Source organism: Phascolarctos cinereus, unplaced genomic scaffold (genome assembly GCF_003287225.1).
Source record: "Phascolarctos cinereus isolate Bilbo 61053 unplaced genomic scaffold, phaCin_HiC Scaffold_726;HRSCAF=1367, whole genome shotgun sequence".
Taxonomy (NCBI): Eukaryota; Metazoa; Chordata; class Mammalia; order Diprotodontia; family Phascolarctidae; genus Phascolarctos; species Phascolarctos cinereus.
The window spans coordinates 425,631,569-425,649,638 of NW_027556098.1; the positions used below are offsets into that span (position 1 = coordinate 425,631,569).

An 18,070-nucleotide genomic window follows, 5' to 3' on the forward strand; every position below is an offset into this window, starting at 1 on the left:
TCCTACAAAGATATATTTCTTACTCTAAATTACCTATGACTAAATGAGAAAGTCTTACAGATCTGTGTATTCACTAAATCTATAGGTAACCTAGACTTAGGAGAATATCTTTGTTAGTCTGGCTTTGCTTCGAGGGCTAGTTTTTCCCAAAGAAGGGAACCTAATGCTACAATCAAACTAAAAATAAACCAAAGCAATTAAACAGTAACTCATTCAAAGGTCATTTCTTTTCACAACCTCATTACCTCTGTGTACATACTAGAAAGTGTACTATCAAAGTAAGTGAACTTATTCAGAGGATTCAAAATTTCTACATTTGTTGTAACCAATAGGTGCTGCCATACTGAATGGCAAAGAACCTCTGCTTTTTTTTACATCTTAAACAATATATTTTCTCCCATTGACATTTTAAATTTTTTTAATGTTTTTTAAATTTTTGAGTTCCAAATTCTATCCCTCCTTCCTTCCCACCTCCCTAAGGCAGTAAGCAATCAGATATAAGTTATACATGTGCAATCATGCAGAATATTTCCATGTTAATCATTTGTAAAGGAAGATTTGGGGGAAAAAAAGAGAAAAATAATGAATGAAAGAAAGTGAAAAACAGCATGCTCCAGTCTCCATGAAAACAACTTCAGTTTTTTCTCTCCAGGTGGATAGCATGCTTCATCATTAGTCCTTTGAGATTTTCTTGGATCATTGTATTGCTGAGAATAACTCAATTATTCATACTTCTTCATTGAACATTATTGCTGTTACTGTATATAATGTTCTCCTGGTTCTGTTCACTTCATTTTGTATCAGTTCATGTAAGTCATTCCAGACTTTTCTGAAATCATCTTGCTTTTCATTTCTGAAAGCACAGTAATATTCCATTACCATCATATACCACAGCTTGTTAAGCCATTCCCAATTGATGGGCATCCCTTTAATTTCTGATGCTTAGCCACCACAAAAAGAGCTGCTATAAATATTTTTGTATGAATAGGCATTTTCCACTTTGTTTTGATGTCTTGGGTTATAGACCTAGCAGGGGTATTGCTGGATGAAAAATTATGTACAGTATTAGAACTCTTTGGGTATAGCTCCAAATTGTTCTCCAGAATTGTTGCATCAGTTGATAACCCCACCAACAGTGCAGTAATGCTTTAATAAAGTTTTCCCACATCCCCTCCAACATGCATCATTTCCTTTTTGCCATATTAGCCAATTTGGTGGGTGTTGTTGTTTTAATTTGCATGTTTTTAAATCAATTGTGATTGAGAGGTAAGAGGAAGGAGGCAGGTAGGGATTTGGGAACTCAAAACTTAGGAATAAAAAATGTTTTTATATGACACTGGGGAAAATATGAAATACTATGTAAAAAAGACTAATAGCCAATAGGAGTTATATGGCATATTAGATAGAGCAGCAGGCCTGGAATCAGGAGGATCTGAGTTCAAATTTAGCCTCTCACATTTACTAGCAATGTGACCCTAGGCAAGTCACTTAAGCCTGTTTTCCTCAGATCCTTCTTTATAAAATAAGCTAGGGAAGGAAATGGCAAACCACTCCAGTACGTCTGCCAAGAAAACCCCAAAGTGTGTTAGGAAGAGACAGACATGATTGAAACAACTAAAAAAGAACAACAAATAGCCATTCCACAAAAGATAAATGGTTAAAAAATATGAACAAAGAATTCTCAAAAGAACTGCCAAGTATTCCCAACCACATCAAAAAATGCTCCAAACCACTAGTAAGAGAAATGTAAACCAAAACAACACTGAGGCTTCATCTCATACTCTGCGAACTTGACAAAAAAGGCACCAGTCAATGTTGGAGGGGGTTGGGAAGATGGGCACACTAATACAACTTTGGGGGAGCTAGGAAATGGTAGAAGATCATGAAGATCTGAGTTCAAACCCAGCCTCAGACATTAACAAGCTATGTGACCCTGGTTGGTCTGTTTGCCTCGGTTTCCTGAACTGTGAAATAAAGATAATAAGAACACCTAACATGTAGAGTTGTTGTGAAGATGGTCAAAAGTGGGTTTTGGAGAGAAGGTAAGTCACTCCATTGTGTCTTTGCCTTTGAGCCTGATGCCTCTTTGACAAGAACTCTGTGTGTCCTTCAATACCCTCCCATCCCCCATTGGAAAAGAAAACTGTTTGAATAATTCCCCAAACTCAGCCCTTTCCCTATATCCTCTCTGATGGTAGAGAGAGAGTGCAACCTACAGGAAGGGTCAGACTTGGAAATGAGATGATTCCACTCGGTCCCACTTATTTTCTGTCCCTTTCACCTCCTCCATTCTCCTTCAGAGATCCAAGAGGCAGAAGGAGTTTGGGATCCCAGATGGGATGAGACCAGGCAGAGCCTCAATGGCTCCTGAATCAGAGCTACAACTTGTAGCTGTTCTTTACATCTGGTCGTCTGCCCTCCCTGTCTCCCCTCTCCCCAACTAACACATACACACACACACACACACACACACACACACACACACACACACACACACACAATATCTAGACAACAGACTGACTGCTTGACCTAGGAGGGAGGGAAGGTTGGGGATGGGGAGGGATGGCTCTGGGATGGAGCCAACAGGAATGACCAGGTTCAGCCTGAGACGGGGAGACAAAATCCAGTCTGGGATTCAGCCCCCTGGCAGGTGACCTGAGGGCTCTGAAAGAAGAGGGTGCAGGGAAAGCAGGAGGCCTGGGGAAGGGGAGCACAGGTAGGGGCTGGGAGGGAGATGTTCTAACCCAGTTCATGGAATGGAGATCAGGGACACTGGAGTGACAGAAGGGCTCCAGGTGGACACAGAGCCTGGGAAAGCAGGATGGCTGTGTGCTGAAGTCTAACTAGGAGGTGAGGAGGACTCCTGGTACCCTGTGGTAGGGCTTAGGCTTGGAATCCCCTAGGGGAGAGCTGACACAGGGAGCCAGTGACTGGGATCTGACAACAAAGCAGCCCAAGAGGTGGGGGTCCAGATGAGGAGGCCAGGCAGGAGCTGGGGGGCCAGATAAGGAGGCAAGGTAGGAGCTTTGGTTTCTGCATCCAAAGTGGTTCCTCAGGGCAGGCAGAACTTTCTTTTTTTTTTTCTTTTTTTAGGCAATTGCGATTAAGTGACCTGCCCAGGGTCACACAGCTAGTAACTGTCAAGTGTTTGGTCTGAGGTCCACATTTGAACTCATGTCCTCCTAACTTCAGGGCCAGGGCTCTATCCACTGAGCCACCTGGTTGCCCTCAAGCAGAATTTTTGATCCTTATGGGGGCTTGGTTGGAAGGGAGGACAACTCAGTCTCTAAGGAAAAGCTGGAGGCAGGGAGACAGGATTTCTGGGTTCCTATAGGTAAGGTGTGAATTTTGGGAAAGGGTGACCCCATCCTAAATCTAAAGAGAGTGACTCTGAATATTTGGGAAGTGATTGGGAGTCTGCAAAAGAGCAGCTGAAAGCTTGTCCAGTAGCCAGGCCTGGGCAGGAAGATTGCTCCAGGCAGACCTTGGAGGGCACTCACCATGGTCAGAGAAGAAGAATGAGATCCAATGGCCTGAACAGGCAGCAGATCTGTGAGGGGCTGGCTCAGACCTAGGAGGAACCTGCACCCACAGAGCTGGTGTCAGGAAGGCAGAGATTTCAGGTCCAAGAGAAGGCATCTGTAAGTTCAGCTGTGAGGGAGGAAGGCAGGGAGATCCCAATTCCAAGGGTGGAGAGATCTCAGCACAAGTTCCTATTTTCAGCCAGGCCACTCTGGAAGGGTCCTCCCAGCCTCTGCCCAGCCTCTGAGCATCCCAGGAAGGAACTTTTCCTCCAATCACACCCAGGGCCAGGAGCTCAGGACCCTGTCTCCCTCTCTTCCCCAAGCCCTGCCCTCCATCACCTGCAATCCCTTGGCTCCTAGGATGAGCCCTGTCCTGTCCTAGTACCCCTCCCAGGCCTCCAAACTCCACCTCAGAGCTCTTATTCACCTGTGCCACCACCAACCAGGCTGGTCATGTCTGAGAGCTCCTCCTCCCCCATCACTCTGCCACCACATTCTTTACTGGAGGAAAGATTCCAGACTTTAAGAGGTGGGAGGGGGAACCCTGGAAGAAAGAGGTAACGTGGAGATTTCCAGGCAAGTAAGTGACTCACAGCCAAACAAGCTTAATTTGAGAATGGAGGCTGTCACAAAAGGCAGTCAGCTGGATTGTTAGCACATTTCTTCTGACTTAAATTAGAATGGGGCTCATTTAAAGTCAGATAGGGGAGGATAATTGGGATGTTTGACTCTCAGGGCAGATCCACCCTTAATGTAAAATACACTTAAAATTTGGCTTTAGGAGCTGTCTGAATAAGAATTAAATGTAAATGGATCAGAATTAACCTATTGAACTCTCTGAATGCAATCAGTGTACAGGGTCAAACAGATAAATGAATAAAGTGGTTTTTATATTGTGAACCATGAACCCCAAAATGAAACGTCTTGTTCTAAAAAAGAGACAAAGAAAATTGGGGTATGCATGTCCTGTGGTTAATTTCTCTCAAGCTAGCTTGACATGCATTCCATGGGAGTTCAGTCCAAACTTGCTTGTTTCAGGATTTGGGGGTGTAGTGTTATATACTCTTTCAGCTTCCTATCAACCTGCCATCATTCCAGACCACTCCTAGCCTCCTTCTATCTAGGCAGGAAGATTTCTTTCCACCAGAGCCTACATAGGATAAAATCAATTCAAAATTGGGTAGGGTTTGACCAAGACAAGACAATCTCGTTATCAGTGACAGCCTTCTAAAGAACTTTAAAGCAGAAGGCTTGCAGGGTTGAGCTCTGAGTCTCCAAGATACAGATTACCAAGAGAAATCATTTTCCACAATATCTAAGATAATCTACTGTATTGATGTTATTTGACTGGCATAAACATTGTTTATGTTGTTATTACGCTTCAAATTTTTCTCAGCTGTTGATTTGGGGAAAACCAATATATAAGTTACGTCCTTAATTTGACAAAATGGTGTCTGGAGTGGCATGCAATTGTATCCTTAGAAAAGGAGTGTGAACCAGCCAGGGGCCTCCCCAAACCATTGTGGGCCCACCTCACCTGAGAAAGGTCTAAAACCTAGATTGGCCAAACAGCAGAAAGACATTTTGGCCAACTCTAAGCTTCACTTACCATAATGCCTTGTGTGCTCTGGCATAACAGACATGCTTTGCTTTGCTCTCTGAGTAAACCCAACATGCCCCTTCTTGTGTGTGTCAGCAACTACAAGGCTCAGATGAAACTGACCAGGGGCATTGTTCTGTCTATAAATGCCAAGGACAAGGCACTTTGAACTGGACACTATCTTGACTAATGGGACTTTCATTGTTATGTTATGTTATGTTATGTTATGTTATGTTATGTTATGTTATGTTATGTTATGTTATGTTATGTTATGTTATGTTGTGTTATGTTGTGTTGTGTTATGTTATGTTATGTTATGTTATGTTATGTTATGTTATGTTATGTTATGTTATGTTGTGTTATGTTGTGTTATGTTGTGTTGTGTTGTGTTATGTTATGTTGTGTTATGTTGTGTTGTGTTGTGTTATGTTATGTTATGTTATGGGAATGATGAATTCAGGGGTACCCAAGAATTTTGGATGTCATCTGAAATGATGGAGGATTAGAAATGTGGGTTCTATTGTCAGAAAAGAAATTCACTCAGACAGTTCTCCAGGTTCAAGAAAGCCATTTGTTGTTGTGAGAGATGAACTCTCAGAAGTGAAGCCTCCTCAAAGGTCAATAATTCTTGTTAATAGTTCTTGATTATTGCTTTCAAAATCCTCCCCTGCTCAGACCCTGTTTTTAAGCACATAATAGAAAGAATAAGCCCTGCCCCCAATCTGAACTGTTTGCCCTTAGCTTCCTGCCTTTTTCTTGTCTCTGGGATAAGGGAGAAGGGGGTTGGAGAGGGGAGATTGCAGTGGATTTCAGTTTCCTAGGAATTACCTAACTCATGGGAATTCGGCCCTAAACCCCCTCCTGATCATCACACCACTACTAAGTCAGCATTAAGTTTACTAAATACGGACATGTATGTTTTGGATTGTCTATACCCTGTTTCCTTGTCTTTGAATTGTCCTACCTAGAATGTAAGCCTGCCTCCCCAGCCAATGGGAGTAAGAGATAATGGTGGGTGAAGTTTTTTGTGTTAGGGTATATAATCTCATTTTGCTTTCTGTGCCTGGCCTCTCTCCTCCTGGAAGTATACCAGGGGAACAGACGCCCCTTCTCGCAAGATTGTAATAAAAAGCAACCTTTGCTTCCACCTTGAGAAGTCTCTGAGTTTAATAGATTTAGAATCGCTGTCCCACACAGCTTTGGAAGTTCCACCAAGGTACACCCAGTTGTAAGTGAGATCCCTGTTTGGACCCTGGGCTCGGCACCCCCTCGGAGAGCTTTCTCTAACAGCCCTCAGACCAGACTTTGGGAGCCTCAACTCTGGTTTGAGTAAGCTCTTATAGAGATAATCTCAGAGAAGCAAAGGCAAAGAGCAAGGCGGCAACAAGATTGTGTAAAATCAGCTGTAGCAATTTGGGTGCAGGAGTACAGAGGTGCAGGGGATCAGTCATGTAAGTTTTACGAGTATAGCCCGAAGTAAGCGACTCTCATGTCCTTTTATTCTTGAATCTCTGACCTGGAGGGAAGATAGTGACCCTCATCAAATTCACTAATTGCTGATTCTTTGACTCAGGGCTGGAGGCGACTCTGCCCAACTAACTTCTGGGAACATTGAGGAAGCACTAGAATGACTGTGGGGAGAGGCCAACCTTTGTGCCATTCGAGTCCGTAAGGCTCCGGCTCCCCTAAAAGGAGTTTGGGGAGATTGGGTGAGTCCTGAAGGGAAGAGAACTTGTGAACCATGGGAAAAGGAACAGCCTAAGAGGGAACCTGGGACAAAATGAGCTTCTTTTGAGTGATCAAGGTTAGAAGTATATCGTGCACACCCTGTCTGTCTGTCTACGGATGTTTTGTGTCTGCCAGAAAAATTTTGGGGTAATTTTTGAGGTCTGAGATTGGAAAAGGAACAGTGGGAAAGAGCTCCTGCCTCAAGCTTTCTTGGGGAGATTGAGATTAGAAAGAAAAAGGAGAGAATCTCTCAGAGGTTACTGGAAGGCCAGTGGACAGCCTTTAACTGCTAAGGAGCTTGCAGCCCAAGATGGAAGAAGAAAAATGTCTGAGGATTAGAATTCAAGAGTTTGAATGACTGTCTTTATCCCTCCCACCAATGTGTCTGGTATGGGGTCAATGTGTTTAACATTACAGAAATAAGGGTTTTTAACATTATAAAAACTATTGGGGAAAGTGCTTTTCTAAAATTTTGCCAATCATTGTGATTGGAGATTGTTAGGCTGTTCAAATACTTACTGGAACCCTAGAGGATTTCTGCCTAAGGGGAGAAAAGTGATTACACCCAGTTAACTTTGAAGTAGGGATTATTTACATGTCTTTTTAAGGGAATATATAAATTTGCGGGGAATATTTTGTTTTAAAGGGCCAAGAGTATTGGATTTAAAATTAAAAATGTTTTAAAATGTGTATCATTAGCAATTATAAATTAGGATCTGATTGGATTTAAGTTTACTATTCTATAAAAAAAATAATGGTTGTTATGAGATGTGGCATTATTATTTAAGGTAATTGTTAAAAGTACTAAGAGTAATAAGAGAGATCATTTCTATATGTGATAATCTGGAAATGTAATTGATGTTATCTGAAGTTTATTGTTTAAGTTATTACTGTATTTCTAAATTGTATTGTATTTCTAAAACTCTTAGATTGTAAAATTTGAGGGACCATTATGAGGTAGAAATGGTGTAACTCTTAGCCTGGAATGGGTCTTTAGTGCTAAAGAGTGGAGATGTCTCTTTATCTTTAATGATGAAATTGAGATAATGTGAAACTGTTAAATACCTAGTGAGGTATATTTGGTTATAAGACTATGATAGCAGGTTTTCATTTAAAATCCAGACTATTATAAAAGCGTATGGTGGTTTAAAGTTATAGTTTCAATGTATGAATGATGAGATGAATGATTTTCTGTACAAAGTGACTTAGAAGTACATCCATCTAAATTGATAACGGGGCCCACCCCTCTTGAAGAGGGGTAGAGTCCTCTTTTGGCCAGAAAAGTCTAAATCCTCTGGACTTTCTTTATAATAAATTTTCTTGATACTAAAAAAAAAAATAAATAAATGAATGCATGAATGAATGAATGAATTGATAATGGGTAGTTTCAAAGTTTATTACAATTGTGGAAATAATTTTATAACATATGCCCTGTGGTACAAACATGTTTTATTGTGGAAAACTTATTGATATGTATTTGGAAATAATGAGGGATTCTCTCATATCAGGGCCTCAATTAGAAATTAGAAAAATAGAAAAATATATGTACATATATATGTTTTTCAACCCAGACCTTCTTTAGGCTAACTATTGGGTTTGTTGGGGGATGGGCTAAATGAGCCAGGCTCTTCAGACAGAGACTAGCTTGTGTGGGGAAGTTTACTGGATGTGGCCTGAGGCTATCGGACCCCATAGATAGGAAAGAAAAGGCAGTCTAGTGGGGTAGGTGTGGCCCCAGGAGACTTGACCTGGTGAAAGAGTTCAGAAAGAAAGAAAGATCTTTATTGGGTCTGTTTTAAGTTTTTAATATACTGCTTACATATTTATGAATGTTCTTATGTGATGTAATCTAGTAAGCAATTGTTTTAGTTATGTTGTTGGAAGGACAATTTATTTTATAACCTAGAATGTTAAATTAAGAATTGTTCCTTCAGAGAAAAGGGAAAAAGGAATGAATCGGGGCTGTTGGGGCATTCTATATGGTCCTGTTTTGTAACATTTCCTTTTAAAAATTGTAATTTAAGAAATGATAACTTACAAGTTTTGTCTCTGTTTAAAGGAAAGTTTTAGCTGGGATTATTTGGCTTTTACTTCTGAAGTTTAAAATTGTTGATTAAGCTATTTGGAGTTATTATTTAAGTTAATTACTGGTAGAAGTACTTTTACGTGTGTGTAAGGAAACTATGTAATTATGCAAAGAAAGATTTTGTAAAATCTCATAATTCTTATCAATCCTGTGCAGGAGTTTTGTGAGATGGAACTCTTACTGATTATGTAGCCCACTGCAGATACCTCTGTACTAAAGAAATTAGGTAACTAGGAATTTTAGGGTAATAATCACTTAAGATCAATTGAGCCCCAATAAGGGCCAAAAACCTGAACTGATCTTTTCTTCCGGAGTGAGCTAAGAATGCTGATCAAGAGCATTCTTATGTTTATGACCACCTAGGTGCCTTTAATCCAGACACTACCTGGATGGTGGTAAAGGAAACTCAGATATCCTGGATCTCACATTTGCCTATCTTAATTACATTTCCTTTCTCATTCTGGGACTAAAACATTTGGAGACCATGAAATTGAGGAACCCAGACATCCTGAGTCAGGGTTTAATGTTACTTAAGAAAAGGAGATACTTTTATGAAGAAGATGTTTTGATAAAATCTTTGATATTCTTTTAGAGGGCCTACTAAATTTCCTTTTGCCAGCTAGTTTGTTGTGATAATTTGATACTGATAACAGTTATGTCTGAATCTAATGTGAATTTTCTAAATTTCATTCCTAGGTATGTTGTGTCCTTGAATTGGCCTTAAATGGGTACTTTTGGAGGAACAGAGTCAATGGTTGCAGTTTCAGATAGCATAAGAAAGGACAGTGGTCTCAAGAATGTAGGTCTGAAAGTTCAGTGCCCCACTCTAAGTTTTCAAGGAGTGGATGTAGAAGTGAAAAAGATAGGACAGCTAAAACATCTTAGCAGATTCTGGAATTTTTTGAGATTGAGTTTTTTTTTTTACAATCTTGTCACTGCCCTCCCCCACTCCCTCCCCTGGACTCAAGAGGGCTTCTCTATGTGGGGATTAATAGAGTGTTTTACCCTCCCCTCTCCCCTGCCTGTACATTCACACACACCCCCCATGGGGAGGAGGGGGAGGGGCAGCAGCTACAGCCTGGAAAAGGATGGGTCAAGGTAAAAAAACCAGCCCATCCTTCTATCGATTATTTTACAAGATCTGGAAACACAGTTGTTGCCATCTGAAATTTACTGTTTATGTTACAGCTAAAACAATTTAGTTATCACTTATAAAAATTGTAAAACTGTTGGTTATTGTTTTAATGTTAAAACTTAAAACTGGTAATTGATTTGTGTGTGTGTTGAAAAAGAGCAGTTTGAGGACTGCCCCAAGGGGCTAGTAAAAAAAAAAAAGAGGCACACCCATAGAAATTCTAAAGTTAGATGGGGTGGATGAGACAGCCCCTTCTCTGGGATCCCTGCTGATCCTCCTTAGTATTGTAAATTTGCCCAAGAAGCTTGTTTGGATCATGGAGTTCCTAAACAAGGAACTTGGCCTGCTGAGAATTTGCAAGTATATAGAAATGACTTCTAATGATTGGCTTTTACACCACAACAAGTTTAAATTTGAGAAGGAATGTTTCCCACCTGACTATACCTGAGTCTGGCTATAAGGAGAAACAGATACTGCATGATAACTAGAACATGTGCAGAAATGTATGCAAAGTACTTGAGAGTCACCTTAAGGTATTCCCTTTGTTTAAAAGGATTCTAAGAGTAGTAGTATCTTTGTTGTAATCAGTCCCTTACTGTTGCCAATGTGAGATTCTATTACAACACCTTTTGACTAAGGAACTTTGTGATATTTAGGGATTCTGTGATAACTAGGAATTTAGTTTCTTGATAATATGCTGGAATTTGTGTTACTTAAGGACCTTTGCTCCAGCTTAGTAGGGTTTTATGAACAAGGGTTGAAATGCATGCAGGGCATTTGGGGCTCACTTTGGAAATGTTCCTTTGGCAATGTGAGATTATAGTCATATCTTAAACTGATTATTGGAACTTGTTATTCAGAGACTTAATGAGACTAATGACTAACTGTTTCTGAGTCCAACTCCAGGTGTAAATATCAAGGAAGGCTGTCTGAGCCACTGACCCATGATGCCAGCAGCCCTGTTAGGGGTGAATGGGATGTCCCAGTGAAGACTTCTCAGTGTAATTAAGGTAACGAGTTCAGAAGGTAGGATAGGGTTAAGAATAGATTTCTGTGAGCTATTTTTTTAATGACATATATCAGTAGTTAAAATTTGTCTAGTGGTTAAGTCTTAACTTACGTTTTAATCTTATTCAAATGCTTCTTTGTCCCTAAAAGAATCTGGGTCCAGGAAACCCTTAAAAGGTTCCTTATCTACTCCCATTATCTCCCTTTGACAGGATCTTACTCAGATGTCTTCCAGTTCCCAGCATTGTCTGTTCAATACCTAAGACCTTCCAAAACAATTGTAAATTACCTTTTATGGTAAACTGATTCCACAATACACAGTGCAGCCTAACTGCACATTTTTCATTGGTTCTTTCACATTATCTTAAGAAACTAAGAAATCTAGAGATGTATGCTATATCCTTTCTCTTATGTTAGAGTCTTGGGTGTGAGATTGTGAGCTGAATTAATGGGCAGTTGGGGGAGGAAGGGAGAATTGAACCTTCAGGGTTATATATACTGACTTCTACTTCTGTGGGTTGTCTCCCCTCATCAGAGCTTACTAGTGGAGGGACACCCAGATCTCCAGATTTGAAATAATAATAATAATTATTGCTATAATAAATTAACTTTCTGTTTCTCCTTGGACACCTCTGTGTTTTGTTTTATTTTTAATTTGAGTGGCATCCCACACACCAGGAACAAACAGAATCAGGCTGTACTGTGCTATAACCTGCTTATTCATTTATTCTCATTACACCAGAGAGTTGTGCATACATAGGAGTCAGAAAATAATTCTGAACACTGAGGTAAGCAAGATGAAGGAGACCCTTTATACACTTAGAGCAGTCCCAACTCAGGATGCCTATGTCAACCATAATTATAGTCTCTATATGTGTTTGGCCTTAATGTGAGAAAGGAATTTCTTAATAGGATAGATTGTAAATATAATAAGATAAACGTCAAAATGTTGATTGAAACTATAGGTCCAAGATATCTTCATTAACATAACATAACACAACACACCATGACACAACATAACATGACAACACAACACAACATAACCCAACCCAACACAACACAGCACAACATAACAATGAGGTAGAAAGCATCTCTTGGGGCAGATGGAGCAAGCAGGCTGCAGGCTGAGAGATATGAGAGAAGATGCAGGATGTGGCCAGGCAGAAGAGTGATCCAAGAAAATGATGCAGAGAAGCCCCTCTGTGGACTTCCCTGTGTGCTTTCACAAAGCACCCCCTCCCCTTTCTTATTCTCCTTGCTTTTCTCTACCTGATATCCTGATATCCCCTCCTCCCATTCTCTTGTCTCCCTTCCCTCTTGTTCTGTAAACTTGTATTTAAACCAGGTCTTTAACCTGGCCAATTGCTCTGCCTCCTATGCAAGCAGGGTCCCTGGTTCCTTCAGGGAGCAGAGCTGCTACCTAGACTTTGCCCCCCACTGGGGAATAGGGCTCACCAAGGCTCTACCTCCCTCTGCCTCACAGGGAGCAGGCCCTCTTGGGTGCATCATCGTAATAAATGGCTTTCTTCAACTTAGAGAACTGTGTGAGTGAATTTCTTTTTAAATAATAAGACCCACCCATCTATTCCTCCATCATTTCAGATGGCACCTAAAATTCTTGGGGTATACCTGAACTCATCACTTCCATAACGTAATGTAACGTAACGTAACGTAACGTAACGTAACGTAACGTAACGTAACGTAACGTAACGTAACGTAACGTAACGTAACGTAACGTAACATAATTGTCAACCTGAACGTTTGGTTAAAGAAGGCAAACAAGTTAGGTGACACATGATTATATAGTTTATTCCCTTTTAGCTAGCGAATCATGTTAACATGGAAGCCAGAATGTGATTCTGACTCCCAGATTAAGCAAAATGAGAGAGGTTTTATACAGTTTAGCGTGATCAGACTCAGGATGTCTGTGTTACAAAAAAGACAGCCTCCATATGTTTGTTTAACACATAGCATGGGAAAGGAATTTTCTTAATTGAATAGGTTGTAAATACAATAAAATAGGAAAATGTCAATATGTCAATAGAAATTCAAGATAAGAAAAGTCCCATTGTTCAAGAGAGTATCTGGTCACGGACATCCTGGGCTTAGTGATAATGAACAGGGAGAATGTTGATCAGTCCTATCTGGTCTTGGAATTTGCTGACACAGGAAGGGGTGTTTTTAGTTCACTCAGAGAGGAAAAGATTAATTTAAGTTTTTGGCTCTTATTGGGGCTAAATTGATCTTAAATATTATCATAACATAATAACAACGAAAGTCCCATTATTCAAGATAGTGTTCAGTTCAAAGTGCCTTATCCTTGGCATTCATAAACAGAAGAACATCCCTGGTCAGCTTCATCTGAGCCTTGTAGTTGCTGACACACACAAGAAGGGGCATGTTGGATTCACTCAGTGAGCAAAGCAAAGCATGTCTGTTATGCCCAAGCACACAAGGCATTATGGTAGGTGAAGCTCAGAGTGGTATAAAAGGTCTTTCTCCTGTTTGGCAAATCTAGAATTTCGACCTTGCTCAGGTGAGGGGGGGCCCAAAATGGTTTGGGGAAGCCCTGGCTGGTTCATACTCCTTTTCTAAGGGTACAATTGCATGCCCCTCTAGAAATCATTTTTTCAAATTAAGAGTGTAACTCATACATTGTTTTCCCCAAATCCACAATTGAGAAAAATCTGAAGCTTAATAACAACATAAACAATGTTACAATGTTAATACATGAAACAAAGTTGCCAGTCAAATAACATCAATACAGTAGATTATCTTAGATATTGTGGAAAATGATTTCTATTGGTAATCTGTATCTTGGAGACTCAGAGCTCAACCCTGCAAGCCTTCTGCTTCAAAGTTCTTCAGAAGGTCCTTACTGGTAATGAGATTGTCTTGTCTTGGTCCAACCCTACCCAAATCTGAATTGATTTTATCCTATTCAGGCTAGGTGCAGACAAATCCTCACTGCCTAGGAATGGTCTGGAATGATGGCAGATTAATAGGAAGTTAAAAGAGTATATACTGCTACACCCCAAAATCCTAAACCAATCCAGTTTGGACTGAACTCTCATGTAATGCATGTCAACCTAGCGTGAGAGAAATTAACCAGATGACACACTTACAAGAATTTTTTTGTCTCTTTTTTAGAACAAGATATTTAAATTTGGGGTTCATGGCAATCCGGGTTCACAATATAAAAACCACTTTATCCATTTATCTGTTTGACCCTGTAGACTGTTTGCATTCAGAGAATACAATAGGGTAATTCTACTTACATTTAATTCTTATTCAGACAGCTCCTAAGGCCAAATTTTAAGTGTATTTTATATTAAGGATGGATCTGCCCTTAGTGTCAAACATCCCAATTGTCCTCCTGCAGCTGACTTTAAATGAGCCCCATTCTAATTTAAATCAGGAGAAAAGTGCTAACCAAACTGACTTGCCCTTTGTGACAGCCTCCATTCTCAAACTAAGCTTATTTGGCTGTGATTCACTTATTTGTCTGGAAATCTCCAGGTTACCTCTTCCTTCCCAGGTTTCCCCTCCCACCTCTCAAAGTCTGGAATCTTCCCTCCAGTAAGGAATCTGGTGGCAGAGTGATGGGGGAGGCGGAGCTCTCAGACATGACCAGCCTGGTGGGTGGTGGCCCAGGTGAATAAGAGCTCTGGGGTGGAGTTTGGAGGCCTGGGAGGGGTACTAGGGCAGGAGAGGGCTCATCCTAGGGGTCAAGGCATTCCATGGGAGGGAGGGCAGGGCTTGGGGAGGAGAGGGAGACAGGGTCCTGAGCTCCTGGCCCAGGCCTCAGAGGCTGGGCATAGGCTGGGAGAACCCTCCCAGAGTGGGCTGGCTGAAAACTGGAACTTGTGCTGAGATCTCTCTGCCCTTGGAATTGGGATCTCCCTGCCTTCCTGCTTCACAGCTGAGATCACTGCTGCCTTCTCTTGGACCTGAAATCTCTGCCTTCCTGACACCAGCTCTGTGGGTGCAGATCCCTCGTAGGTCTCAGCCAGCCCTTCACAGATCTGCTGCCTGTTCAGACCATTGGATCTCATCCTCCTTCTCTGACCAGGTGGTGAGTGCCCTCCAAAGCAAAGGAATAAGGTCTTTTGGCCATCACACATCTTACCTAGGGCAGCCTCAAGCCCTCAATATAACAAGAGATAACACTCCTTCACTTAGCCGGAAAGTCTCATAGCCCTAAGTTCAGTCCATATTATAATTAGTATGTCTCTAGAATCCTTTTCATGCTTTATATACATAAGACTTTGTTTTAGCTTCTCAGGAAATAAGCTAGATCTTCTCCTTTTCTTTCCTCTCTTTTCTGTAATCATAAATCCACCACCCCCTGAATACATTTCACTTGCCAACTTCTCAGAAACTCTTCACAGAATTTTCTTTATAACCTATCATGTTTATCAGTTCTAATAAGGAAGAAATTTCACATCATCTTCTCTCTTTTTCTTCTACATATCCTTCTCATCTACTTTCTCCCAGAGTCCACTGGGAGACACATTCCATAAGAAGACATTTCTCATCTTTATTCCAACTGCCCATATTGAATGCTTTTCTCAATATTCCATTGGGTTCTTAATGACGATGGTTTCACATGTTGACTCTGACACTCACCAAGGGTACCACCTTTGAGTAAACTCCCTTCCTATGCCTCAGTTTCCTTCTCTCATTTGATGAGGGTTAGACTACAGGAATCCTGGAGTCTCTTTCAGCTCTAAATCTTATGACTTTTGATAGTTAAGGAGTTGGTGACATGCCAGGATGTGGCACTGGCCTTCACCCCAGAGGAGTGGGGCCTCTCGGACCATTCTCAGAAGGAGTTATATAAAGAGGTCATGCTGGAGAATACCTGGAACCTGGTGTCCCTGGGTAAGGACACTTCCCCTGGCCTCTCTGAGTCTGCAATCCAAGGGAATATCTTCATTCCTGAGTGTGTTGGGTTTAAAGCATTTATCAATTACTAGAAGGGAAAAGTGCTGGTCTTCTTTGTCCAAGAGACAGGGTCCTCCTGCTGCCTGGTTTTCCTATAACAGGTCAGTACACTGTGTAAAGAGAACCTGGAGGTTTCCTGGTTGCTTCTGGAGCTGTCTCTTGCCAATTCTAGGTAGCTTGAGGTCAAAGATCAGAGCAGTGTTGAAGCACCTCAGATGTGGAAGTAATCCCACATTATGTAGTCCAGCCTCTCCCTGGACGTGAATTTTGTCTGCCGAGTCTCTGGAAACTGCTCAGGTGGCTTTTCCATGTGACCCCTTCCTCTTTGGGATGGCGCTACTGTATGTAACATTCTTCTTTAAGAAGTCTCAATTTATAGCTCACAGCTCCTACATGTGCCTGGTATGGCAGGTTTGTCCGGAATCTTCCTTTTCAGTGCCCCCATTCCAGCAGAGATGCTGGGAAAGACAGAAAGGGAATAAGCCTTTCTATTCACCTGCTTTTCACCAGCTGTTGTGCTAAGTGCTTTCTTTACAATAATATGTCATTAGATGATATTATTATCCCCATTTGACATTTGAGAAAACTGAAGCAAACAGAGTTTAAGTGAGAGGCACATATCTGGTAACTGCCTGAGGCTGGATTTAAACCCTGGCATACCTGACTCCAGCCCAGGGCTCTCTCCACTGTGCTGCAAGCTGCCTCTACTTTCCAGATAATCGTAACTATGTAAAGCAGAACATTATTTTGGCATTTAGGTAGTAGGGCCCTTTAAGCCATGGAAAGCAAAAGTTGGTGCTTAATCTTGCCCCAGACCTCTTTCCTCCTAAATCTAAATAATAGTGAAATGTACTCTTGCATAGCTCAGCATAGCCTGTACCTCCAATGCAAATGGATAAGAAAGCTTGCAATATAAATGCTTTAGATAATTATGTTTATACCAGAGACCAGCACACCTGGTCTAGTTTGTGTGATCTCTGACACATAATGGTGGGGTGCTCCGGGGCTTGTGCTTGTACTTGTACCCCAATTTCTCCCTAGTCTCAGAAACACTGTCTCTGACAACCACTCCCCAGCCCAAGGACACTGTGCCTAGCAGTTATTCATGCATGGGCCTCAGCATGACCTTTATCTCTCTCCCTGGTACAGCTACACAGAGCTGGGCTGCTCAGGCCCCAGCACTCAGATCATGTGTCTGAAAGCCTCCCAATTCCTCAGTAAGTTCCTGTGTTGTGAGAAAGCATTCCCTTGTTGCAGAGCATTCTTTCATCAAGACAGAGGGAGAGGGGTGTCCTTGACCACCCCAAGGACTCTTCCTCCTGCCAGACTCCAAAGATCCATCCGCCTCCCTGTCCGGTATACTCCCTGTACTTTCCCATCCATAGCCCCCAAAGACACCTGCACCTTTGGATTACCTCATCAGTGTTCCTGGCATTTCTTTCCCATGCTCTTTTCCATGTAAACCCTAGCTCGACCCCTGATCTGGGCTGCTTGATTTGGATGTGCATACCCCTGGCAGCCATGTGATAATAAAATCCACATCTTAAATTACATCTGGGTCTCACTTGCTGATTTCTGGGTTCAACATTTTGGAGGCCCTAGAGAGATAGCAGCGTACCATGTCGCTGCAGAGACCCACCTGGAGAGGACATGAGCCTCGGGAGGGGGGAATTGTTCTGTTCTAACTTTTAGGGGAGCCGGCCCCTGATGATGTTCCAGGGCCCCAGAACTCAGGACTAGGAGAAGCCACCCTCCCCAACTCTCATTGTACCTCATTTCGGCCCTGGTGGACCTGATAACCCTCTGGAGGTAAATGTCTGCAGACCTGTTTTCTGGTGGGGAACGAGTGCCGGACTGGCAGAGCACTTACTGCCTCAATCCCCCAGGCAACCCGAGACATCGGGACTATGCCTGTATCTGGTTCCTGGTACCCGGTTCCTGGTTCCTGGTTTCTGTCTTAGTTCTGTCGGGCCCATGTCTCATTCCTGGTTTCTGTCTCAGTGTCGGTCTATTAGTTTATATGTGTAGAGATTGTGTTTTTA

General features: G+C 41.7%; 1 protein-coding gene, 1 long non-coding RNA gene and 1 pseudogene across 2 annotated transcripts in view; 2 read left to right on the forward strand and 1 right to left on the reverse strand.

The window, feature by feature from the left end:
- LOC110197783 (zinc finger protein 69 homolog) overlaps window positions 1-16,209 on the forward strand; it is an 82,623-nt pseudogene extending 66,414 nt beyond the window's left edge.
- LOC110197754 (uncharacterized) overlaps window positions 1-18,070 on the forward strand; it is a 420,263-nt gene that overhangs the window by 298,983 nt on the left and 103,210 nt on the right.
- LOC144454442 (uncharacterized) overlaps window positions 1-18,070 on the reverse strand; it is a 351,830-nt gene that overhangs the window by 184,268 nt on the left and 149,492 nt on the right. The gene's annotated exons all lie outside the window — the stretch shown is intronic.